The 27,876-nt window shown below is 37.1% G+C and overlaps 1 pseudogene across 6 annotated transcripts; it reads left to right on the top strand.

Annotated features, from left to right (window-relative positions):
* The first annotated feature begins 3,272 nt into the window (after positions 1-3,272).
* LOC149563558 (pentatricopeptide repeat-containing protein At2g13600 pseudogene) lies at positions 3,273-27,551 on the top strand (annotated as a pseudogene). Of its 6 annotated transcripts, none has more exons than XR_016364095.1 (5): positions 3,273-6,915; positions 12,716-12,758; positions 25,144-25,341; positions 26,926-26,988; positions 27,271-27,551. The product of XR_016364095.1 is annotated as a pentatricopeptide repeat-containing protein At2g13600 pseudogene, transcript variant X3 (transcript). The 6 variants fall into 6 exon arrangements; XR_016364096.1 differs by having other exon boundaries at positions 25,264-25,341; XR_016364094.1 differs by having other exon boundaries at positions 3,273-6,886.
* The last annotated feature ends 325 nt before the right edge of the window (positions 27,552-27,876 follow it).

Genomic DNA, 27,876 nt, shown 5'->3' on the forward strand with positions numbered 1-27,876 from the left:
AAATATCAAATTCATACCTAAAGCTAGTGATCCATAGGATATATGCAATTGGCAACCCATTACCCTTCTGAATGTGTCATACAAGATCATTGCCAAGGCTCTCTCTCTCAAAATTAGGCACATGTTGCCCTTAATTGTATGACCAGAGCAAACTGGATTCATCAAGTCTAGATATATTCTTGAAAACATCATTGTTGTCTAGGAGGGAATGGAATGAGCACGCAAGTCCAATCAAAAGGCCATCTTTTTAAAGATAGATTTTGCTAAAGCCTATGATCGCATTGAATGGCCCTTCATCTTGGCTATGCTCCAGGCTCTGGGTTTTGGCCCCAACTTCCTCTAGTCCATGGAGATGCTCTTTGGGGATGCTAATGCTTGCATTACCATCAACAATTTGCAATCGGAGGCTTTTGGTCTTTTTTGTTCCATCAAACAAGGTTGTCCACTAGCTCTTGCACTTTATGTCTTTGCTGTGTAAGGTTTTGGTTATTTACTTGCACATTCTGTGTCCTCTGGACTAGTTCGTGGCATTTCCTTGCCTGAATCATCCTCCCAACTAGTCAATGGACACTTTGCTAATGATTATTTTCTCACTTTTTTAGAGGAAGAAGAAAACATCAATAATGCTTTAAGTTGCCTGGACACCTTTTGTCAAGCTTTTGGTTCTGCCATTCAATGGCATAAAACACTCTACTTTCACCAGTCCTTTCTACCAGCTCCACCTTGGCTTAGCCAGTTTGAGTGGAAATGGGTTACTCACGGAAAAACCTTCTGCTTTCTCAACATTCCTTTTGTGTTCCAGGCATCGCCTATGGAACTTTGGAATGTTGTGTTGACCAAGATTAGCAAAAAGCTTGACTACTAGATCACAAAGCTGCTCTCCCTCGCGAGAAAATTTTAGATTTTCTCTAAGATTCTTGTGGCCACTCATGTTTACTCATCCTGTTGGGCTCCATCCAAAGCCTCTTACATGAAGCTAGAAAGATTTCTCGAGGATTTTCTCTGGGCCTCTGGTTCTAATCACCATGGCTTTCACAGAGTGGCCTGGGACTTCTGTTGTCTCCCAAGAGAATCCGATGCTCTTGGCTTTCTTTCCACTCAGAGACAAGGCCTTGCTTTCTATGCAAAATGGATTATTAGGGCTCTCTTAGGAGATGAAGCTTGGAAGATTCTGGTTTGGCACTGCATTTCTTTCGGCTTCCCTATCAACAGGCCTGCTTGGAAGGGGATTGGCTTCCAAACCCTTCTCATTATGCGTGAGCTCGTGGTCATTCAGGGCTCCTTTGTCATCAAGAGCATCTAGAAAGCCTGCGAGGCTGTCGAGCCCTAGCTTCGATGGGCTGGAGATGAATTTCGCAATGGCCTCTCCTTGAATCAGCATAACATATGGTGGTCTCCCCTGTTTTTCATTCAGGGTACTCCCCTCACCAAGACTCAAGAGGCTAGTGCTCTACATTTTTTCAAATGTGGTATTAGAACTCTAAAGGATCTCTTTTCACAGGTCACCATGAATTTCAAGACCTAGGAAGATATGCAAGTACAATGCCTCCTTGTCCATTTGGACTGGCAGACTTTTGACCTTCTGCTTTCTTCCATCCCTGTTCACTTAGTTCATAAAGTGGGGATTTAGTCTGTTCACCTTGGTGGCTTGGTTGGAGGTGGTTTCCTACCACTCCTTTTTCTAATTACAAGCCAAGTTTGGGCTATAGATGGTTTTCACCTCATCTTCCCATGGTGGATACACTAAACCACAGATGGCATTTGCAATCTTCCCTTTCTCAATGGAGAAAATGCTTTGACACCATATGGAATGCTATAATTGAACCCAAGATTGCGCACTTTGCTTGGTGCTTGGCCTTCCAAGGTCTTCCCCTAGGGCCTCGGCTCAAGCACATTGGGGTTCTTGACCCTAGATGCCCCTTTTGTGGACAACCTAAGTCTTTCTTGCATATTTTTTGGTTCTGCAAGCTTGCCCAAAATTATTGGCACTGGATTCATGATTTCTTCAAGCCATTCAGACCTAATTTTTTCTCTTGGCATATGATTTTACTGGGTGACTCTCCCAGATTTCCTTGGAAGTTCACCTAGATTTGGCATACCTTCAGGCTGGAGATCATGTTTTCTCTATGGAAAGATAGGAATGTTGTTCTTTTCACACACAATTTTCTGGATGTTAACATTGTTATGTATACTAAGGCATGCATTTGTAATAATGTAATTATGCAAATATAGGTGCAAGCTAATAAAGTTGCACTCGAAGTTGCTCACCTGCAAGAGCTACTCAATCACTGGGGCAATGCCCCTTGTACTGTCGCCAGAGTTCCTCTAGATGCCTCAACGAAGACCTCGATGCCCCTCGACCATCGTCCTTGGCACCACTCCTCCGACCGCCACTCGCACACCCCACGCTCCTAGGCTTCCTGCCACCCCTCTCCCAATGGTGGTGATGGTGGATGGAGGCACCGCTCAGCTTCTCCACCCCGTGGTGGTTCTAGTTGGTCCCCGACTCCTCCTCCTTGTTTCCTTCGTGAGCACTCAAGGAAGTGGCCTCGCCTGGACTTGGCAATTTCTCCTCCACAGCCAGAGGTTAAAGATGCGGAGGCTACCACTGTTGCTACTGCTAGCGAAGATGGTTGGACTGTTCCCAGCCCACCCCCCAATCCTAAAGATGATTAAGGTTTTCAAGATAAAAATGATCCACCACCCTCGGCTGGCACTGCTTTGGTAGCCTGAGGTTGCCTTATTTGTTTTTTTGGTTGAATAGTTTCTGATTCTGGCTGCGACTGTGTTTTTTGTCCGGCATCGACCATTTGAGCTCTTTCGCGGGGTGATCTTATATCCCTCGGCCCTTTTTTTGTGAATTGTAAACTGAGTATATTTTATTAATAGAAAAGGTAACTATTCATCAAAAAAAATTTGTGGTAGGAAAGTGATGGATCCTCCCATTTCTATGAAGGTTGTGAAGTTACAAATGTCTTTTTGGGGTGAGATTACTAACTTGAAGTTGAGAAAGATTATGAAGGCTAGACACAACCTTATTATTAGAGAAGTGTTGAAAATTGTTAGAAGTACTTCTCCATGCTAGAAGGCTAGCCTAAGAAAAATACAGAGGTAATTGCAATGTTTCCTTCTCGTATCCTACATGTTGATAGTAATAAGGTTGTCATTAGTGAACTATGCAAGGCTCTTTTAAAAAATTGCCCTTTTTAGGAAGCAAACATTGTCTTGGAAAATATAGATGGCAATCTATGCATTCTTAAAAGGAGTGGATTTGGTGTTAGGGATACTATGATCAAACTGTTATTTAAAATCTAATTTCATTTCGATCTTTATGATTACAAAGCTTAAGATCTGCAACAGAGTGTCTTTGAAGAACAAAGTGAATGCTAAAGCTGGATACAAGTCTACGATTACACCTATTCGTGGATAGAATGCTGCCTGTATATGGAAAATGGGGCAGAATCTTACCACGGGGTCTGTGCTTTCATTTTTTATTTTTCTCGTTTGTTGATTTTCAGGGCCTTTGATAATAGAAATGCAAATTTGGAATTCGTACCAAAGAAATGAAAAATCAAATTAACTTATGGACCATGTTGGCGTTCAGCCGTTTAAAGAACAACATACATGAAAAAACCAATCAAGCCTCGGAAGAGGCTGATGGTCCGCGTTTTCGTTCCATTTCTTCATTTCCAAAGTAAATACACAACCACCAGTAGCATCGTGGTTGCAGGGAACGACCATGCCAAGCCGAATTCTATGGTTAATTCTGAAATGTTTCCTGAGAGAAAATTTGGTCAGCGAGGTGAACTAAAAGAAGCTCCCAACTTGTTAAGTCAAGGCAACTCATTACGATCATGTATTCATGAATCTCTCCTGCAGGAGTGTCTGATCAATAAATGCTTGTCTGAGAGCAAACTCATACATGCCCACATCATTCAAACAGCATGCCAATGCAAAGACATGAATAAACTTGTAACCATTTATGCTAAATGTGGTAAACTGATTGAAGCTTGTAGAATGTTGAGGCAAATGAATAAACCAGATGTAATTTCAATGACGATCATGATTGCAGCCTATGCCAGGAGAGGGTATGCTCGGGAGGCATTGGCAATTTTTAACGAAATGCAACAATCAAACATAAAACCCAATCAATTTACCTTTGCCAGCGTTCTCTCTGCATGCGCTGACTTGCAGAACTTGAAAAAGGGTAAGGAGATCCACAAAGACATAATTAGAAGTGGGTTTCAGTCCGATGTTGTTATAGGCAATGCTCTTCTAGACATGTACGCAAAATGCTCTAGCTTGAAAGATGCATACGATGTGTTTGACAAAATACCTCAAAGAGATATGATCACCTGGACTACTATTGTTGCAGGGCATGCACAGAACGGGAACCTTGACATTGCGGAGAAGTTCTTTGATGCAATGCCCGAGAGAAATGTGGTTTCATGGAATGCAATGATTTCAGGCTATGCGTATAGTGGAGACCTTGATAAGGCTCTGGAGCTCTTTCTTACGATGCCTGAACGAAATATTGTCTCGTGGAATTTGATGATTGAAGTGCATGCAGAGAATGGAAATGGTGTGGAAGCTCTAAGGCTTTTTCAGCAAATGCAAAAGTCAGATGTCAAACCGAACTCGGAAACCTTTAGAATTATTCTTCCGGTATGTGCTGATTTGGGAGCTCTGAAACCGGACATGGAGATCTCTGAAGTTATAAGTAGAAACAGTTTTCAAATTGTTAGCATGCTTAGCAAGCAGGGCCAAATAAAAGAGGCCCTGCGCATTGTTGATCTCGTGGACCAACCATTACGCTTTTCTTTATACTCTCATTTGTTTCAAGATTGTACTAAGAAGCAAACCCTATCCGATGGCAAACAAGTCCACAACCATATGACAGAGAGAGGATTGAAGCCGGATATACTATTAGGAAATATTCTTATAACAATGTATGATAAATGTGGTAGCTTGATGGATGCTGGGGAAGTTTTTGATCAAATGCCCATGCGAAATGTGATATCATGGACAGCAATCATTTCCGCATATACAAGACATGGATATGGTGAGGAGGCGTTGATATTGTTTCACCAAATGAAAGAAAACGGCATTCAACCCAATCAGTTCACATTTGCAAGTATTCTCTCCTTGTGTGCTGATATGGCAAATTTGGAGAAAGGCAAGGAGATTCATGAAGAAATCATTAGAAATGACTATCAATCCGATGCATGTGTGGGGAATGCCCTTGTTGACATGTATGCAAAATGTGGGAACATAGATAGTGCATGTAACGTCTTTGAAAGAATACTGCAAAAAGATGTGGTCTCATGGACAACAATGATCTCAGGTTATGCACATAATGGGTACACCGATGAGGCATTTCATCTCTTCCAGAAAATGCCTGAACGGAACATAGTCTCTTGGAATGCAATGATTTCAGGATACATGCAGAACGGGCGCGTAGAGGATGCTCTAAAACTCTTTCAGAAGATCCCCAAGCCTAACTCAGTCTCATGGAATGCAATGATTGCAGGATATGTACAAAATGGTTATGGTGAGGAGGCCTTGAAGCTTTTCCAAGAAATGCAAACGACAGATATGAAGTTGAACGCTGAAACCTTTATAATTGTTCTTTCAGCATGTGCTAACATAGCCGGTCTACAGGAAGGAATGGAAGCTCATGAAGTCATAATTAGAAGTGGATTTCAATCTAATATCTCTGTTGGTAATTCCCTTGTAGGCATGTATGCCAAATGTGGGATTATAGAGGATGCTTACAGAGTATTTGATAAGATGCGTGAAAGAGATCTGGTTTCATGGAATGCAATTATTGCAGGATATGCTGTACATGGATTTGGCAAGAAAGCCCTTCAACTTTTTGAAAGAATGCGGCAATCTGGTAAAAAACCAAACCACGTAACCTTCATTGGTGTTTTGACTGCATGTTGTCATGCAGGCTTTGTTGCTGAGGGTTGGTTATATTTTCACCTCATGGATCAATATTATAACATCACACCTGTTATGGAGCACTATGGTTGTATGGTCGACCTTCTTGGGCGTGTTGGCCGCCTGAATGAAGCCCAAACCTTTATCAACAACATGCCAATTGAACCCGATGCAGCTATTTGGATTTCTTTGCTCGGAGCCTGCAAAATACATATGAATATAGAGCTTGGTGAAGAGGCAGCTAGACAACTTTTTGATTTGAATCCTAGAAACACTGCCCCTTATGTGCTCCTCTCAAACATTTATGCCTTGGCTGGTAGATGGGAGAACTTAAAAGATGTGCGGAAAATGATGGTCGATGAAAAGGTTCAAAAATCACCTGGCTGTAGTTGGATTGTAGTCAGGCGCCAGGTGTATACTTTCCTGTCCAAATATATGGAAATTTCATGCTAAGCTAGAGAGATTGTAAAGCTTTTTTAAAGCGGCAAGATCTGTCCCTTGGCAAAAAATTGCTATCAATGTTTGAAGAAACAAAACTAAGTTTGAAGAAACAAAACTAAGATTGTCTTCTATCAATATATGAAGAAACGCCAGCAATCATTTGTGGGCTATAAATACCTTTCCTGAACCAACTATCAATATCATTAGGAACCTTCAAAGGTCCCTTTCCAAGATTGTTGAGCTGGTATTTGATTCTTGACATATGCCAACTTTCACCATCATTTGACTGGGGAAATTATCAGGCAGATACCGAGCTTAATGGGAGATTAAAGAGTTTGCATGAAAAAACAGAACTAGCATGCATTTAAAGTCAATGCAAGAAAAGTTCAGTAGGAGTAAAAACAGTGATCCTGTTTTTTGAATGTCAAACAGCACTAAATGACCAAACAGAATACAAGGTTCCTGGAGAATCCTTCATGCTGAGCATTTTTCTCTTCAAAAGGTTTATTTTCTGATCGTGGCCCATTCTCTGTGAGTTGGAAATCAAAAGGCTATACATTCATTCTGAATTGTGTTTCCAGCTCCCCAAACTCTGATTTCAACTTCATGGAAAAAAATCAATTTAGGATGCCATTCTTTGATTCTGAATGATTCTTATGCCCAGTACTTTATTTTGTAAAACATATATATGCTGACCATAGTCCATTCTCTGTGATCTGGAAATACAAAGGCTAGAAAGGCACCCCAGATTGTGTTTTCAGCATAATATTTTCTAACGAGAAACAAAACTAGGTTTGAGATATACTTAGAGGAATAAATAAACAACGTGTCATAATGATGCAAGTAGAAAATTACCCATATGTGCAATTAGATCCCATATTTCTTATTATTGTTATCTATTATTATGAATAGTTTACTACTTTAATGGGCAATACTTTCTTCTTAAAATTCAGTAAGAATTTGTTAAGGGTTATTGTTCATTTAGTCCAAGCACCTAGGAACTTTATAATTAGCCATGCTGACAAAGGAGTCCAATTTAAGAAAATTCAGGCTCTTCTATCCTTGCACATTATGCAGTTGATCATGCTTACCTGCATTCAAATGGGATAGGAAAATTCAGAAAACTCATTTACACAATCAAATCCAGAAAACTGAATAGTAACACTGATGGATTGTGGAAATCTGATAGCTCTAAAGGAAAATTCATTTCAGCCATTCGATTTGCTAGTTAAAAGGCAGAGACAAATGCTTTCAGCACTCTCAATTCAATTAGTTTGTGCTTTGAAAACTGTGACAAAAAATTGTAACATGGTTTACATTCATTTATTTATTAAAATGGTTTCTTTCCTATTTATTTTTTTTCTTTTTGGCTGCATTCTTTTTTGCAGGGGTTTTAAACCTCTCCATTAAAAATATTTCATAATTAATAAAATTTGGTATTAGATTTATCATATTAAAATAATATGAAACAAGTATATCCGTAGAGCAGAATTTTATTGGCATTGATTGAATTTATTACAATGACCTGGCAACATTCATTCTTCTGCATGGACTGGGAAATGTTTTATTATTTATTAAAAACAAAGAAACAATTTGTTATTGTCATCTTCTCTGAAAGCTGAGGCATTCCCATCTCTGCGAGTCGTATGCTGAGAAATTTTGGTTGCCAGAATCCTTCAAAGCTTCTCCGGGTAATTCCTTTGTTTTTTAAACAGCGCTCTCTTTGCTTTTGGGTTTCCTTTGTTTTTTTAACACTACTCTCCGACTTATTCTAAGAGCAATGGTTTTCCTTTTTTTTTAAACGGTTCTCTGACTTTTCTTAAAAGAACAATGGTTTCCTCTGCATTTTTAAAGTAGCAACGGTTTTCTCTATTTTTTTAAAAATATCAATGGTTTCTTTCGCTTTATCAAATAGCAGGAATTTCCTCTGCTTTTTCTTATACAATGCTCTGGATTTTTTAAAGAGTAATGATTTTCTCTCCGTAAAATTACCCTTATCATCTCTGTGGCCATTTGAAAAGCCCTTATGTTTTGCTCTGTTATGGTTTGATAAAAGCCCTTATATTCTCTGTTCCATTGATTTCACTGGTCTTCATGCTAATTCTATTTTATTTTAGTTTACCTTCTTTTTCTAAATCTAGCATCTGGCATATCTCACACTAAATTTTCTTATGTGTTTCATTTGTAAGATATTTGTAAGCCAATTTGTTGAACCACAGAATTGAGGGTGCCTCAAGTATAGGAAGTTGTGAATTGTAGGCCGTTAATCTCACAAAGCCCACAGAAAATCAGGAGATTACATCCCTCAAGTCTAATCTGATACATGTTGCCTCAATCTTCTAATAAGTAGAGCACATGTAGAATCTTGCTTCATTGCCATAACTATGTTTTTCCCTCTTTTTCCCTGTTCATTACGCTGCAATTTTTGTTATGGTAAATCGATGTTTTAGTTGTATTAAACAAAGGAGATGAAAGCTTCTTATATAGATTGATGATGTTTCTAAAAGAAACAATCATGAACTAAAGACAAAAATAGAAACTACCTAATAAACTAAAGACTAAGATGACCATTAAAGAAGCATTATAATATTCTAATACCCTCCCTTTATGGTCATTGGCTAACTGATGTCTTTTGGTTACAAATTCTTCAGAACATGTTGCTATTGAGACCCTCCTTGGATCTGCAAAATGTTAATGACCAAGAAGCCGAAATTCGTCCATAAAAGAATAGAGAAGGGTGTCTCCTACTTTAGAATGTTTTGCAACAAGAGGCAAGAGCCTGCCACTGACTCTATCACTGAGACAAGTTTGCCACTAACCCTCCCAGAATCAGCAAAACATCTGACTAGAAATCATCACAAAATATCCAACCTAATGTTGGATAACGAAGTTGCTCTTCCCTAGAGATAGAAGCAAACACTGAGAACAGCTAGCACGATGTTGAGGAAAAATCGGCAAACCCTCCAAACTTTGCAAATGATCATAATGTCCTAAAATAGACTACAAAAAGCCATGATTTTTTAGGAGAAAATCGGAAAACCTAGACACGATTATTGAGGTGAAACGTTGATCAAAACCAGCATGATTTTGGAGGTGAAAAATCAATCAAGATTCAAAACCAAACAATACAAAGCTTCATTTTTTAGAAAAAAATGGTAAAACCCACTAGATAATTTTTGAGGAAATTTTTTTAAACCCACAAAGGAATCCCACACAATTTTGCGAATTACTGAGTCGGAAACTTTTTGAGGGAAAAATTTATGAAATCCTATAAAAAAAAATTCAAGCCATCAAAATTTTTTAAGGGCAACAAAACACGAGACTTTACATGGTAAACCAGCATATGCAAGTACATGCAACCCTCAAAAATCACAGACTTTTGCTGCAACCAAGAAATCACAGGATCAAAACCCTTAACCAGGGTTGCAATTTCCAAAAAAATCTTCATAGAAGAACCACAAAAATTTCATGAAATACCTCTAACGATTTTTATTTCTAAAAATCGAAAAGCACATTTCTAGAAAACCAAATCAAAAGAGGCTCGAATTTTTCTTAAAAAAGAATTCGCCAAATTTTATTAAATCCCATCAACCTGCTCTGATACCATGTTATGGTGAATCGATGTTGTTTTAGTTGTATTAAATAAAGGAGATGAAAGCTTCTTATATAGATTTACAAAGATGATGTTTCTAAAAGAAACAATCGTGAACTAAAGAGGAAAATAGAACTACCTAATAAAAAGACTAACTAAGATGACCATTAAAGAAACATTATGATATTATAATAATTTCTTTTTCCTTCTTGTGAATGGGCATTTCAGCGCTTTTTGGTGCAAACCCTTTGCTCACCTTCTCCCAAGGAAGATAAAAAGAAGCCTTTTGAGGAAGCTGCACCTCCAGTACAGACAGAAAAAGAAGCTGACAACCATAATCTCAGGGTTATGAAACTATTTTGAAACAAAAGCTTGATCTTGCTTGCATGATCGTTGCTCTCACTCAGGTCAACCATTTATCATGCCCAAATTTTTCCATTTCTGGTTAATGGGGGTGTTTGGACCTGGTTTATAACTTTACATATTTTTATTGCAACAAAACATCTTTGCCCATCTTGTTTTTCCTTCTTTCAATTAATCACCAGAACTTCTTTTTAACGAAGGAATGGAACAGCTTTATGATGTTGTGCTGGTACTGCTTGCATTTGACAAGCCTCTGATTTATAAGATTTCAATTGACCAAATCAGTCTTCATCAATCCATTTTTCATGAGTTGCCCATCTCTCATGTCACTTATTGCGTTGTCTTAAAACTATGCAGTGAAATTTCAGTAAATCATGACATTATTTCATACACTGCAAAAACACCACTTATACGAAAATGTAGTTTACATTTACTGATACATCTGAAAGCCGTTTACTAGTTTGCCAGTAATATTAAAAATTTGATTTTATTGCCCCAACTCAATTATCTGTTCATACATTGATCTGCCTGACAAAAAAGTAAAAGAAAAGAGTAGTTTTTATTGAGTTGCGGAACTTCTTTTTGTCTCGACATCCTCTTGGATTGATCATCTTAAATTCTAACAAGATAATCCTTAGATAATTTTGGGACTTGCACACACATATCATAGACTTAGCAAGTCTTGACACTAGAGTAAAACAATCACATTTATATAAGTTATAGCCAGGGAAGTTGTAGCACAATTGCTACTGCTTAGCCATAGCTTAATTATTACCCTTTATGAGTGACTGTAGTTAGGCCTTCTAAAAGAAAAATGGGCCTTTGCAATCCATTGCTTCTATAACTTACTATATGCAGCAGGGTTTTCCCTAAACAATATCCTTCTCTGCCAGAGTATAGCGACATAACAGTCCATTTCATTGTGCAACACTGAGTTCTAGTGTACTCTAAATGTACTTTGGAAGCCCATGTAACCTTTTTGTGTGTTTAATGAAAATGCTTGAGCGGTACCCAGATCTGCTGTCATAGTTCTATTAAATGTGGGACTTTAAATCTCCTATCTGATTGAATGCTTTCGATCTCTTCTTCCATCCCCTATTTTAATGAATTCTTCACCCTTTATATCTTCTAATATAAGGGAGAAGCCATGTCTCTTCATTATCTTTGCCCATTTAAAAGAGTTACAATTCTTAAGTCTTAATTAGATGTTAACTATCCTTTATTCTAGGAAATTGTTGTCTTAAACTGTTTTCTGAATTTAATTTTATGATCATTTAACTCCTTAAACATATATTAAATGACTTTCTTATATAAAAAGCTGTTGGAATAAAGTTTAAGGGCTGCAAATTGATATAATCAGGACTTTTGCAACTTCTCATGTTGGTGGGGACATGGAAGCCTTACTACTACATTTTCATGTTAATAAATTGAAGTGGTAATAAAAGCAGAGTGGTAGTGGAACAACCCATTCAAAAACACTTATGTGCAATACCTGCTCCTCCAATTCATGCGTTTCTCTTTCCTTTCATGAAGTTGTTCCTTCAAATCTTGTAACTTTGTAAGATGTTGTGTTCTCTCAGATCCCAACTGTGTAGCTGTTGCTTTCTTCTCAGATAGTGTTGTGTCACATTCCCTTCTGAAGTCAAAAAATTAATGAATCGAGTCATTATGATTTATAGTTTGTTAGCCTCGAAATGTTATGATGCTTGAAATATTCTAGAACCATAGCGTGGAAAATTGTGCCTAGACTAGAAGTTTGCTATCAATTTCTTGGTAGAGAAAAGAAGAGCTTTCCCCTTACATCTGCAAGATGCTATTGTTCAAATTGTTTTGGTTGTTAACAGAATTATCAGGCAGGTTTAGGAATCATAGTGAATTCTTTATTCTGTGAACTTGTTTAGATTTATAAATACATATTGGACAAACAATTTTCCATTTCACTATTGTACCTTGATTTTGGGAGATTGCTAATTGATCTTAGCATATTTTCTGCTTTTCCCTTTATTTGGTGTCTACATGGTGCACCAGTAGTAGAAGAGTTTCTCCAGTTTTCTACCGAACGTTTCACTGTCAAATGCGTACATGAAATATTTGATTCTTCAGAGTAGGTTTTGATCCCACTATTATTTATTTCTTATTATACAAAGATAAAGATTTCCATTAGCTAGATTTGTTCATTATTACATCAGATGCGCTTCATTGTTTCTTAATATCAGTATTCAGGAATATCATTTTACATGCAATCTCCAATTTCGTCCGATCTATATAAAGATGACAGTCTTCTCTTTTATATAATCAGGGGTTTTTTAAATCGCTTGATGCAATTTTCCTAATACATTGTGTTTCTTTTATTTGATTGCAACTCTCTTCTTGCAGGCTTGGGCATTCTACAAGTTTCAAATTGCCACATAGAGCATAGGTTTGGATGCACACATTCCAAAATATGTTTCTTTCTTACATTTACTTCTTCTTAGTCCCTGTCTATATTGTATAGGCAGAGAGTAATGGTTGGATTTGCATTCTTAATTGTATGTTCATGGATTAATTCTACCTGGTAATAAAAAATCTTTGAAATTTATCGCTAATCTTGATTGCCATTGCTGTCCTTGATTTTATTTTTCATAATGTTTACAAACAACTGTAACTTTGTAATCTACTTTCTTGGGATTTACCCTGATTTAGTCCTCAAACAATAATTTCAACTTAAGCTGAGAACTGTATAATCTTTACCAATATTCTGTAACAAATTAATGATTTTAATGCCCTAAATAGGTTAAGATTGGTTTAATTCCTACAAATAATATAAATCTTGGCTGGCTGTTTTCTTGTGTCCTAGTATCATAGATCAACAATTTTTAATGTCTTTTTCTTCCCCCTTTCAAATGCCTCTTTTGAAACATCACCTTTTGCCAATTCCAAGCTATCTTCACCATTCTGGTTTTCTGCATGTTACTATGAATTTGGTATTGCTAATGTATTAGTTTATTCAGGATAAAATTATTGAAAATATAAATATGGTTGAGCAATATATTACTATATATTACTAAGGTATTATATTAAACATCTCATATTATAACAATTCAAATAAACACCGCTTGACCAAAATGCTAGTTTGACCAGCTATGTGAATTAGTGACTAGGTCGACATTCATGTTTAAGGAAACTTAATTGGTTACACTAAGCACCGAGAGCCACGATGGGACATGACTCCATGGTGGAGTCGCTCCCATCGGGGACATGGCTCCCTGTGTCCATACATATATTGCTCACCAACATTACAAATTATCAACTATTGACGTGTGTTTAATGACCCACCAAATAGTAGAACAAAATACTGAAGTATCTTATCCTCTCTTGAATAAAGTCTCGTGTATGCTAAGATTGTAAGAACATCATACGATGACTCCAAGGTTCCTTCAATGTCAATTCTTTCCCGTAAAATAAGCTCGGTGGTTGATGTGATTCGCTAATGATCACAAGGGGCCTTACGTGTGTTTACTCAAATTCATTTCAAACCATACTAGATGTGAGAGCTATCTAAGGGTTTTGCAATAAAGTACTTTTTCTTCTGGATTTTTCACAAAATATGCGGAAATGAAATGGGATAGGGTTTAGAGATTCTATTATACTCCTAAGGGAAGTGATGACAATAGATGGTATTCCGGTGGACAAAGTCCTCAATTTACCGAGCTCCGCTTCGCCAAGTTATACTACAACTATGTGTGAACTGATGCAATCTTCAAGGATTATGCCAAAGATTTTCATACCACCACATACACCATCATAATGAACAATGTATATGAATGATAGAAGTTAAACATATGCATGAAAGAGCTTCAAGCTAACTTTGCACAACGATTTAGAATCACTAAAACATCAAAAGTATGAACCAAAAGAGTTCATCAATACACCGTTGTCTTCTCCTTTGAAATCACAACACTTTAACAAAACTAAACTTAATCTAAATGAGGGGATTTAAGAGAACAAGCAAGCACCAAGACACATCAAGTATTCACCAAGCTTCAATGGAAACTCTATTATCTTAGTAGCTCATAGCAACAATCTCAGAAAATACTCCCTTTACAAATGAGAAGTGAGGCCTTTATATAGATCTTCGATTAAAAATAAGTGGCCCAGATGATCATAACAACTGATGGCCCAGATCGTGCCACATCAACTGTAATTAGGGTTAGGGCAAAGAAAAGGAATCTACATTAATGCAATAAGAAATCCACTACCATAGTGGGTAATAAATTCCCACTATGCATGCTTGCACAAAAAGAGAGTGGGGTGCAATAAATATCCACTATGCATATCCATTCCTCGATAAATGCCCAGTCTTCCTTGAATAGATTATTCTTGATTCCATTCCTTGAATGCAAAGAAGTTTGACTTGGACACCTTAACTTATCAACAAAGATAATTGGGTGCCACAAAATTATGATGGAGGCCACGTAAGCTTGATTCCTTTCCAACTGCATCATTTTTTAACTAAGATCCAACTTTGACTGACTTTTCTAAAAATCTCTCCTCAAACATTCACATCTTCCTTGTACCTTCTTGAAAATTTTATTTCCCTGAAATGGATTCGAATCCCTTGTTGATGATTTTGTCACTTCAAAATTTCCTCATATAAACTTCCTTCACCGTGTTCTTGGATTTTTGGGTTTGAACTTTGATCTTTGAACGTTGAACGCCTGGGACTGGATCACTCAGTACTTGGATGTCTTTGATGCTGGGACTAGAATCTGGTACTTGAGCGTCTTTCTTGAATTTCTAGAACTAGAGCTTTCTCCTCCCTTCTCTTGCAATGCTCTGAATTCACTTTGTTACACCTTTAGTTATGTTTTCAAAGAATTGTCTTTTTTTTATCATCAACCATTTCTTCAGCCATGGGTGCACTCTCAAGGAGCATGAGATTTGAGATATGGAGGAGAAATTTTCCAACTCTTAGACAATTCTTCTTCTATGTAGGAGACATTTTCCAACACTTCGCCATTTTTTCTTCCATGAAGTAGAAAATTTCCAACACTTAGCCATTGTTTCTTCTATGAAGGAGATCTTTTCCAACACTTAGTTGTCTTTTCTTCCATGAAGGAGAAAATTTCCAGCACTTTGTCATTTTTCCTTCCATGAAGGAGAAATTTTCCAACACTACGCCATTTTTTCTTCCATGAAGGAGAAATTTCCAACACTTCGCCATTTTTCCAAGATTTCCAATTTTCTTGTTGGAGGAGATTTTGAGTGGTCATGGATTTTGTCCAAATTTTCTAACACTTAGCCATTTTTTCTTCCATGAAGGAGAAAATTCCAACACTACACCATTTTTTCCAAGATTCCGAATTTTCTTGTTGGAGGAGATTTTGAGTGGTCATGGATTTTGTCCATGATGGAAGAATTCCACAGTAACCATTTTTCTCCAAGTTAGGATTTTTTGAGTAGTCATGGATTTTGTGCATGATGGAAGAATTCTGCAACAACCATTTTCCTCCTCCAAGGTAGGATTTTTTGAGTGATCATGGATTTTGTCCATAATGGAAGAATTCCGTGACAACCATTTTTTTCCAAGGCAGGATTTTTTGAGTGATCATAGATTTTGCCCATGATGGAAGAATTTTGCGACAACCATTTTCCTCCAAGGTAGGATTTTTTAGTGATCATGGATTTTGTCCATGATGGAAGAGTTTTGTGACAACTATTTTTCTCCAAGGCAGGATTTTTTGAGTGATCATGGATTTTGTCCACGATGGAAGAACTCTGTGACAACCAATTTTCTCCAAGGCGAGATTTTTTGAGTGATCATGGATTTTGTCCATGATGGAAGAATTCCGCAACAACCATTTTCCTGATGTTTTCACACCTTTCCACTTTTGAATATTTCAAGGGTGATTCCAGACTTAACCATTTTCTTATTGACTGGCTTGCTCGCTCATTCTTTTGGATATAGAAATAGATACCCTTTTGTCTCTTTATCAACCAGAGCTCACTTGTGGCCAAAACAGACCTACTAAAAGTGGTAAGTTGTCCCAAAGTCAAAATAAAGTCAATATGAGAGGCAATGAAATTTACTAAAAAGACACTTACTAAAAATAGTAAGTTATTCCAAAGTAAAAGTAAGGTCAATGAGAGGTAGCAAAATTTACTAAAAATAGTAAGATGTTCCAATTTCAAAATAAGGTCAATCTAGGAGGTAGTGAAATTTACTATAAATAGGCTTACTAAAAATAGACAAGCTAAAAAATAGGTATGAGAAGACATTCAATTCTCAGATAAACAAATAGTTTCCATTCTAGGAGCCACATGGACAACACTTACTAGACTTGGCCAATTTTACTAATTCTCATTCAAAAGAGGGGACCTTAGAAGACCGAACCCAAGACTACCAAGAACTAAAGCCAAAAGGAAAAGACCAAGAGAAAAAAAGGGGTTCCCATTTGTAGTGGGGCGATAGTGTGAAAACCCCACAACATCAACCAACAAATATACGTTAGTCTTCTACCTATTCGCAATGCTTGGGCATTGACATCAAAACATTTGTCATCTGTATAATTTGCAGCGTTCAAACATTCTTAGTCTTGGACAAATCTGCTATTCTTCTGCAAAGATCGATCAAGTGTTAGGCCACTGTGTATTCATTAACTCAGTCAAATTGGGATTGCAGTCACCTTGATTAGGTTGTTGTATATATAATTTGTGATCATAGTCACCCTGCTCATTCTGCTAAAAACATAAACTATTATTACTCTGTTTATCATCAAGCATTGATGCAAGAGCATCTTGGGCTTTCTTGCAATCCTGTATGTTGGGGGTATTTGGCTTTGGAATTGTGGACTCGGTCGTTGTTGAATGTAGTGTTGGCCGAGGTGCTCATTCATTGAAGGTGCTCGGTTGTTGAAGAGCTCAATAGATACTGTTGCTCAACACTCACCGTTGTTCTCGACATGTATTGGTTGCTCGGCATATGTTGGCTGCTTGGCATGTGTTGGTTACTCAGCAATGCTTGGGAGTTTGCTGACACTTGGTAGTGTATTGGTGTTGACTGGAGTTCTTGGTGCATTTAGCATGTGATCGTGATATGGATCGATTTGAGAGTTTGTGTGGACATATTTGTGGTCTTGGTTATCTCTTATATGTGCATTTAACCTGTTTTGTAAACTTGGGGCTTGTCCTAAGTGTTTTGTGTATTTATCGCATGTTAACGCGAGGGTTAACATTTTGTATTTAATGTTTGTTGTGAGCTGACTTGTGGCTTAAATATGCATTTAATGCAAGAGATTTTATTTAATTTGTAATTGCTAGGTCGACTTGTGGCTTAGTTGGGTATAAGTAAGGGGTCTTGTGGAGTCTTTAGTCATGATCATCCAGCTTGGAGAAGGAGATGAAATGCAGGAGCGAACTTTGAAGAGCTAGTAGCTAAGGCTTAGAAAGCTGGGAGATTGCTTGGTGGGCTTGCAAGCACAAGTTGAGATTTCCTTGGTGGTTTTCTTCCAAAGTGCAGATCTGGACTAATTGGGATTAGTGTTGTGAGTCGGATCTTGTAGATCTTGTAGAACTATTATTGTAACTGCTGTGTATTTGGCCATAACCCGGAAGGCCTTACAGCTGGGCATATTGCATATAAATAGTTATTTATAAATAAAGAGTTGTGATTTGGTATCAAATCTTGCATTGTTGTTATCTTGTGTTGTGTGGTTATTTGTTGGGGGCTAGGACATCTCCTTTGGGGATTCTCTTGCTTTACACTGCGTCAGGTGGTATCAAGTGAAGGTTGTTCTTGAGCGTGTAGACAGATTACCGAAGCTAAGGCAGTTTGCACCAGGATCATGGGTTGGAGAAGGTTGATTTGGTGGAACCGAATGATCTTCAGGATTTTTGGATCTATTGCTTAGGGTTTGCGGAAATCTTGGAAGATGCCTCCAAGAAGATTGGACCCTAGGTTGATTGATGATCTTAGTGATGTTGTGGAAGACTAGATCTCAAAGAAGATGAGAGTAGAATTCAAATCTGAGATTGCATTCATGAAGAGTGATATGATTGCTGAAATCGTGAGTGCTTTAGGTGGCGTACCTAGGCATGTGGGTACTCAAGGTAGTTATGAGGTTGCCAAAGACTTTGAAGTTGTTGGATTGAGTGATGAGGATAGAACTGATCACATGGAGAGACCTATTGGAATTAGGGTTGGTCAGTTTGTTCAACCTGGATCTCAGTTGACGCTAAAGCATAAGATGGAGGTTTCTAATTTCTCAGGTACTTTGAATCCTGAAGACCTGATTGATTGGATTGATGAATTGGAAGACTACTTTGAGCTTGAGGATATTGAGGATCCACTCAAAGTGAAGTTGGCACAAACTAAGTTGAAGGGACATGCTGCTCTTTGGTGAAAGGAATTGCAAAGAGATAGAGAGGAGGAAGGTGAAATGAAGATCTCTAGATGGAGATTGATGATGACTAAACTGAAGGCTAAGTTCATTCCTGCTGATTATGAACTTGAGTTTTTTAAGAGGTTGCAAAATTTGAAACAGAAGGATATGACTATGAAAGATTATACCGAGGAGTTCTACAAGTTGACTATATGGTCTGGTCATAGAGAATTGTCAAAGAAGGTAGCTCGGTACATTAATGGTTTAAGATTCAATATTCAGGATGAGGTTGGTATGCTGAATATTTTTCAGTGGAGGATGCTTATCAGTATTCTTTGAGAGCAGAAGAGAAGTTGGAGAGGAAACATCAAGGTAATCCTCGAGGAAAGGAGAAGCAAGATAGCTCGGCACAAGCTAAACCAAGTGCAGAAGGTGAACCAAAACCGGTTGATCAAAAAAGGAGGACAGGTGGAGATGTGTTCAGAGGTAATTGTTTCAAATGTGGCAAAGAATGGCATAAATCTTTTGAATGTCCAACTAGTAGGACAACTGCTGTTGTGAATGAGGTTTAAATCTAGGATAGTCAGCCTGAGCAAGGAGAGAATTTACTGACTCGGCGAGTACCAGTGGGTCAGAGAACATTGGATTCTTGTCAGAGGACTAGTTTGTTCAGGACTTGTAATAAGTCTAGCGGAAAAGTCTGGAAGGTGATTATGGATGGTGGTAGTATTGATAACCTTGTTGCTGAGGAGATGGTTCAGAAACTTGGTTTGAAGAGAGTGAGACATCCTTATCCTTATAGGATTGGTTGGTTGCAAGGTGAGCATGCTTTGGAAGTGAGGGAGCAATGCCTTGTTGATTTCCAAATTGGGCAGTATAAGGATCAAGTGTTGTGTGATATTGTGGATATGAATAGTTATGTATTACTTGGTAGACCTTGGCAGTATGATTGCAGGGTTGTGCATGATTGTGTCAAGAATGTGTTTATTGTTGAGAAAGGTGGCAAGAAGTTTTACCTTATTCCTTTGCATAATGAAGAGCTCGGTAGGAGGAGCCTGAGTATTGGTAGTCGAGTTGAGTTGGCAGATTCTGAGAAGGTTGGAGATCAGGATGGAAAGCAGACCTATGGAACACCTATGATGGATGTGAAGAAGAAGAACAAGGGAAATAGTGTGCAAGTTGAAGACTTAGAGGATATATATGTGAAGAACCAGTTTGGGATTTATGTGTTGAATCCTAGAAGATGTCCTTCCAGCTACTAGAACATCTTTTCGAACCTAAGGTGTCTAATGTAGGAGAATCCTGGGCTTTCTTGCAATCCTGCACGTTGGGGGTATTTGGCTTTGGAGTTGTGGACTCGGTCACCAAAGGAGTGGTGCTCGGTCATTGTTAAACATGGTGTTGGTCGAGGTGCTCGGTCATTGAAGGGGCTCGATCGCTGAAAACTCAGTAGATACTGTTGCTCGGCACTCACTGTTGTGCTCGGCATGTATTGGTTGCTCAGCATGTGTTGGCTACTCAACAATGCTTGAGAATTTGTTGACACTCAACAATGTATTGGTTCCGGCTGGAGTTTTTGGTGTATTTAGCATGTGATCGTGATATGGATCTATCTGAGAGTTTGTGTGGACATATTTGTGGTTTTGGTTATCTCTTCTATGTGCATTTAACCTGTGTTGTAAACTTGGGGCTTGTCCTAAGTGTTTTGTTAGTTATTGCGTGTTAACTGTGGGTTAATGCGAGGGTTAACGTTTTGTATTTTATGCTTGTTGTGAATTGACTTATGGCTTAAATATGCATTTAATGCAAGGGTTTTATATAATTTGTAATTGTTAGGCCGACTTGTGGCTTGGTTGGGTATAAGGGGTCTTGTGGAGTCTTTAGTCATGATAATCCAGCTTGGAGAAGGAGATGAAGTAACTTTGAAGAGCTAGTAGCTGAGGCTTAGAAAGCTAGGAGATTGCTTGGTGGGCTTGCAAGCACAAGTTGAGATTTCTTTGGTGGTTTTCTTCCAGAGTGCAGATCTGGACTAGCTAGGATTGTGTTGTGAGTTGGATCTTGTGGATCTTGTAGAATTGTTATTGTAATTGTTGTGTATTTGGCCATAACCCGAAAGGCCTTATAGTCGGGCATATTGCATGTAAACAATTATTTATAAAAAAAAGAGTTGTGATTTGGTATCAAATCTTGCATTGTTGTTATCTTGTGTTGTGTTTTTGCTATGTGGTTATTTGTTGGGGGCTAGGACATCTCCCTTGGGGATTCTCCTGCTTTGCACTGCATCAAGCATTCAATTTATTCCTTATTTCTGGATTAAGGTAAGAATATATTTCTCAAACAAATCTGAAAATTTTAACATGGTATCAGAGCCAATCTAAGAGACAATTTTGATCAGATTTATTTAGTGCACTCAAATATTTTTAATTCCTTATCTATCAAAATGGTAAGTGGTATGAAGGTAGAGGATAGACTTGATGGTGACCTAAATTACGCAAGGTGGAAATTACGAATAAAGCTAACCCTAAAAGAGAGTGACCTAAGGCAATTTATTGAACAAGGAGATCAACCACCAAAGGGAAGTGATGAATTGAATAAATGGGAGAAGGATATCACTAGAGCTATGAAATTGATTGTGGACGGTGTTAAGGATCATCTACTTCCTATCATTTCTGAATTAGACACGACACATGAAATGTTTAAAGCACTTGAAGAAATGTTTGAATTAAACAATACCACTAGAATTCTAACTCTCAAAGACATTCTCTCCAATGTTAAGATGAACAAAGGAGAATTCGTCACTTCATATTTCATGAGGATAACAGAACCAACGAACCAACTTTCTACGATTGGTCATATCTATGATGAGAAAGAATTAGCCATGATTGCTCTAAAGGGATTGCCACCATCATGGAAAACTTTTAGACAAGGAGTATGCGCCCATTCCAAGCTTCCTAAACTTGCTCGACTAAAAGCTGACTTCTTACAAGAAGAGGGCATGTTAATGTCTCAAGATGATACTTCTACTGGATGTGATGTTTTGGCTCTCACAACCCAAGTTGATAAAAGGAAGATACCTAAATTGATACAGAAGCATCTTCGGTCTTGGAGAAATCTTGCATCAACCAAAAATATTTCTAGTTTGTTGTACTAGTCTATTGTTTGTGAAGTAGCCATTGTTTCTTTTGTTTTCATGTTATACACAATTGCCATTATGTTAAGGACCTATCCTAGATACTTTTCCTAAGTGTGCGAAATCTTATTTTGGATATTTGTCGAGTTCTGTGCTGATCTTTTGATCTTGTTTCCCTATTGTTTTCACCTTATGTAACATGTTGATCTGATTGGCGTGGTTTTTATTGCTTACATGGTGTCTTGCGCAATTAGGAGCCGACTCCTAACACACGTGTGGACCTACCTTCAAGTGCACAAGATTTCATATGACCGTTAGCATGGGTTTTTGTTTATTCTTCCAAGTATGGCCCTAAATTGTAATTAATGCTTGACTAGCCAACTTGTCCTTAGCTGGCTATAAAAGAAGCTTGGTTTGATGTGGAAGAGATAAAGAAGATAGACAAAGATAGTAAGAAGATCAGAATGGATTAGAAAATAGGGAAAGTTAGAAGATGTGTGCTAAGGCTTTGATTTTGTATACTTCTTGTTCTGTTTAAGGTTGCAACCTAGAAGGCCTCACAGTCGGGCATGTTGTGGTTATTCTTTAAGCGAAGTTAAATAATTACACCTAAAACAATGTTGCATTTGACCTCACGTTCTCTATGGTTTCATTTGACTTTTGTATAGCTTCCATGTGTAACTCATAGCAGGAGTAGACGGTTGTAGTTGAGTTTATTCTACATGTTGTTGTAGGTCTCTACTTGCACCCTCCTTGCATCATAAATTCAAAGGGAAAAGGAAACATATGGATTACTCTAAAATATAGTGTTTTAGATGTGACAACTATGGTCACTTAGCATCTCAATGCCCTGATAGACTGAAACATCAAGCATCCTTTGCCAAAGTCAGCAATCCAAATATAGATTCAGAGAGGTGTCCTTTGTAAAAGAACTTCAAAATATCCATAACATGTTTGAAATTTTGGATTAAGAGGGAGTTCTCTATTTTTCTTATCATCTTCATCAAACTGCAAAAATTTGAAATTCATTCAAAGTGAACCTGGCATGGTTACAATTACTGAGATAGTCTCAAAATACAAAATTATTGTAATATATCTTTTATAAATCTAACTTTAAAATCACATTTATTTGGTTGTATTTCCAATACATGCTATAAGAGTTATGTGCCTTGATCTTTTCCTTCTGAGAATGTTATTGCAGGAAGAGGGAGTTCGAAACTTCTTCAAAGACAATCTTGAATGAGAAGCTCAAATGATTGATATTCAAGGGGAGTTCAAAACTCTTTGTGAGTGACTATGACGTTAATGGGTCTACCCCTTGTGTACATTATGAGGGAGTGACGACTTCCAAACGATGTCACTTGTATTTGCAGAAGTTATTGAAAGGTGACGATCTTAATAACTTAATTTTCTATTATGATGGATATCTTAGGATGTCTATGCAAATCATGATGATTATACTTTGCATGGTGGATGTTTATATGGTACGCATTATGAGAATGCATTTGCACGTACCTTACGAACATTTTTTTGATTGCTTGGTGAATGTAATGCAAATTGATGTTCAAGAGACCATTACTCATGGTACTTGGTGGATATCTTGCATCTCAACATCCTGAAGGCCATTACTCATGGTACTTGGTGAATATCTTGCATCTCAACATTCTGAAGGCCATTACTCAAAGAGTATTTGGTGAATATCATATATTTTGTTATTTTGGAGACCAATACTCAAATGTCAAAATGGTGAATATCGTATGTTGATATGTTGCAGACTATTGTCTTATCAAATATATGGTGAATATCAAGTGTTGATATTCTGGAGACCATTACTCAGAGTTTTTGTGAATATCATATACTAATATTCTGAAGGCCAATACTCTTGATATCATATGTGATATCTAAATGATGGAAATCTTCTGAACAAAGATATCCTTAAAAGTTGGTTAGTCCCAATATCACCAATGGTGTTCTATCCTCATATGTGTTTATCCTTTCTAAACTAAGAGGGAGTGTTAATCTATTAGTTTATTTAGGATTAAATTATTGAAAATATAAATATGGTTGTGTAATATATCATCATAATATTTTCAATATAGTTATATTGGTATTTTTTGATATATAATATATTAGAGTATAATATACTCACACACACACACGAAGGTATTATATTAGACATCTCATGTTATAACAATTCAAATAAACACCGATTGACCAAAATGCTAGTTTGACCGGCTATGTGAATTAGCAACTAGGTCGTTCATGTTTAAGGAAACTTAATTGGTTAAACTAAGCACCGGGAGCCACGATGGGACATGACTTCACGGTGGAGTCACTCCCATCGGGGACATGTCCATACACATATTGCTCACCAACGTTGCAAATTATCAACCAACAAATATACGTTAGTCTTCTACTACCCACAATGCTCAGGCATTGGCATCAAAACATATGTCATCTGTATAATTTGCAGCATTCAAACATTCTCAGTCTTGGACAAATCTGGTATTCTTCTGCAGAGATTGATCAAGTGTTAGGCCACTGTGTATTTATTAACTCAGTCAAATTGGGATTGCAGTCACCTTGATTAGGTGGCTGTATATATAATTTGTGATCGCAGTCACCCTGCTCATTCTGCTGAAAACATAAACTTTTATTACTCTGTTTATCATCAAGCATTCGCCATTTTCATCTATTTGAATTTATTCCTTATTTCTGGATTAAGGTAAGAATATATTACTCAGATAAATCTGAAAATTTTAACAGATATAAGTACTAAGAACCACCAATCTACCATTGGCCAAATCAAAAATAGTTTGAGCACTTAGAAACTTGCCTTCTTCTGTCTCAAGTAGCAAATAATATGTGGCAAACACTTTTAAATAGCTTGCCCTGTTTCTATATAACTTTCTAGTTTACCAGAATCCAGGATTCTATTTTTACCCCTTGTTTAATGAAGAGAATTCAGCAACAAGAATAATAAGATCTGATGAAAGTGAAAACAATTAAAGATATGAAATATAATATTTTTGTATTAGAGATGAAACTTTTAGTTTGTAGAGGTGGCAGTTCCCTTCTCAGTTTTTGCCGTTGGCAGTTTTTTATTCATCACTATGGTTAATTTCAACCCTGTAGTTTCAAAACCAGTGTCATGCACGTAGTGGCAGTTCCATCTGTTTCCTTTAAAGTCTTGTCTTTTAGGAAAAAAGAAAATATTGTGAGTGAATTAACAATGTAATTGTTACTTATTCTTGCAGCCAATATTGCTGTTGTTGAGCCATCATTTTCCTAAGATGACTTTGGTTTGATTGCAGGATTAAGAAAAAAAATGATGCTTCTTCTTGACAAGTAGAATGTTTCCATTACAATTACAAATACTTCCCACTTGACATTGTATACAAGTGAATTATAACATCTTATGCATTCCTTTCCAGTTAACAACTGGACGATCCTAACCAGGACAACTTCCCAGCCAATGCAACCCCTGCAAATGATGATCAACGCCATAAAAGGCAAGTAGTCCAAATTTCTAAGATATATTTCTAATGCTTTAGATAAATTTACTCATTGCTTTTACTTGCTTATGTTTCCTCTACTGTTGGAAATCTTGTTATTATCTACGTCCTTATGTTACTCATTAATACCTCCCCAATGCCGTGTAAATTAAATTAATTTGTCTCATTATAGGTCAAGGTTGGAAATCACTCAAGCATCTAGCATAATTGATATCTGCACATTACATTCTGCAAATGCTTTTGAAGGTGATATATTAGTTGTGTACAGAACTGCTGTCAAAAACAATGCAACAAATGAATCAAAAAAACAGATTGAGCATGTTGATCTCATCCATAGTCATGGGAAAATGACTATAACAGCAAGCATTGACAATAAATTAATTGATACATCACTCCCTCGGTTGCTACCTGGCACAAGTGTAGGATTAAAGCACCTCACAGTACAGAAATAGAAACAATATGAAGAGGAGATGCTGATTGTTGCCTTCAGCTCTAACAATAATTGAGAAAATTGATGAAGTCTGCAGGAAACAAAGACTAACACCAGATACAACCATTATTCAACTAATCCATTCTGCAAATACCTATTTTGTCAGGACCATAGGCATCCTTGTAGCATCTCACAATCAAGAACCAATGCAATTTCAACTACATGTAAAAGATGGAGAACTGCCAACTAATGCTGCCACGGTATGATATTTTCATAAATATAAAACCAGTTTACATGCCACCAAAAAGCTAAAACTCATCAATTATATTGACTTGCACACTTATCTCTTGTAGTTGATAGTTCCTAAAACACATACAAATCCATATGCAAGGTTGGAAAAAATCCTTGCTGCAGCAAAAACAGTCAGAACACCTCTTCTCCTCTTGAAGAATGTAGTACACAGCTATCTAAGAGGTTCAAATAGCATCAGATCAGGCCTCTCCACTTTCATCGATGAACTTAATATGAATCCAGTAATTTTTTTCTGCAAACTCGCTTCCTCCAGTATCCAGGTAATTTTGAAAAAAAAACAAACTAAAATAATGCTTTTGCCTAGATTCAAAATATTGTTGACAGCCCTAATCAAAAAAGTTCTTGGATGGCAGGTTTTTGGAACACTGAAAGCAAAAAATTTGTTCCTGTCACCATACCAGCCAATATGCAGCTTGTGCCACCTGACAGTTCTTGTATCCAACACTTCAACAGACAAAACTGCTCACTGCACCAAATGTGCAGCAACTACAACTTTCACCTGCCATCCCTTCTTACAATGCATACGTGAAACTGAAGATGGAACTTTTGACTTCAACTTGCATACTAAACTTTTGCAAGAAAATTTCACCGAGCTTACAAAAATACCAAATGAAACTAATAAAAAAGACATGTCAAAAGCTATCTTTCTCATGCAAAAGTTTGAAATACAAACATCATTCACAGTTGTCATGAATAACTCCATCATCTCTATTGCAAAAGAAGCCAGCAGCATAATACTCTACTTAATACTCTTTCTGTATTGCTAGAATTTCAAAACATTACTCTTTGCAATTATAGCTAATACTGACATTCAACTGACTTGAATGTGAAAACTGCAGAGCATATAAAATCAAGTAGCCATTGGCAAGAAGATTTTACTTCAGTATGCACTACTTTTTCAGGTAATGTCTACTTTTCTACACATTATCCAATCTGATCAATTTATGGAAATAGCTAGCTCTTATATGTTGCTTAGCCTACATATTTAGCATGATCGACTGTTTCCTTATTTAAAATATTGTCTTTTTCAAGGTGTCCTCCAAAGGCTTATGATTACCACTTCCATTATATGACTTTATGGTCTTCTTCCTCAGCACTACAGTAGAGATTGTTATACAGCTCTGATTTCCACTTAGAAAATGTACAGTATTATATTCACTTGTTCAATCTTGCTAAAAGTGCAGGTTTTTGGAAAATCAAAGCTACCAGCAGTCATTAATAGTGCACACTTTTGCGACCAGCAGCTCAGAATGCTCAAACACTTATCCACTGCATCGTTCATAGAAATTGCAACATATTGTTAATAACAGGTTATCCATTTTGTACTTGCAAATTCATCGATTATGTACCTTTTAATCCGTCTTACAGTATTTAAAAGCAAGACTATAATCAGTTTTGACTAAAGCAAAAACACAATGAATTTATAGTTATACTTTTTTAAATGCTATAAACTATGATTATGCTATCGAATTTGTGCTTATGTCTTCTACTCATTTTCTCGTGCCTGTCCCATGCATCATGTATTTGGTATTGTTTCGTGACATTGTATGTTGCTCATTTTTATGACTGTCATTTCTCACATTGAACCAGACCTATTCATTTTAATTAGGGCTAAATATGATTATGCAAATTTCATGTTATTGTCTCAGATAAGAAAAAACATATGAAGAAGGTTGCCATATGACTAAAGATCACAAACCACAACACTGTGGTTGTTCAAGCAACAATAATATGGCCTCTCTATTTTGGACAATAGTTCATAGAAGTACCAAATATGACTGCTACTATGC

Source organism: Cupressus sempervirens, chromosome 4, assembly GCF_028749045.1.
Source record: "Cupressus sempervirens isolate cs-2001-9-10 chromosome 4, ASM2874904v1, whole genome shotgun sequence".
In the NCBI taxonomy this organism is placed as follows: Eukaryota; Viridiplantae; Streptophyta; class Pinopsida; order Cupressales; family Cupressaceae; genus Cupressus; species Cupressus sempervirens.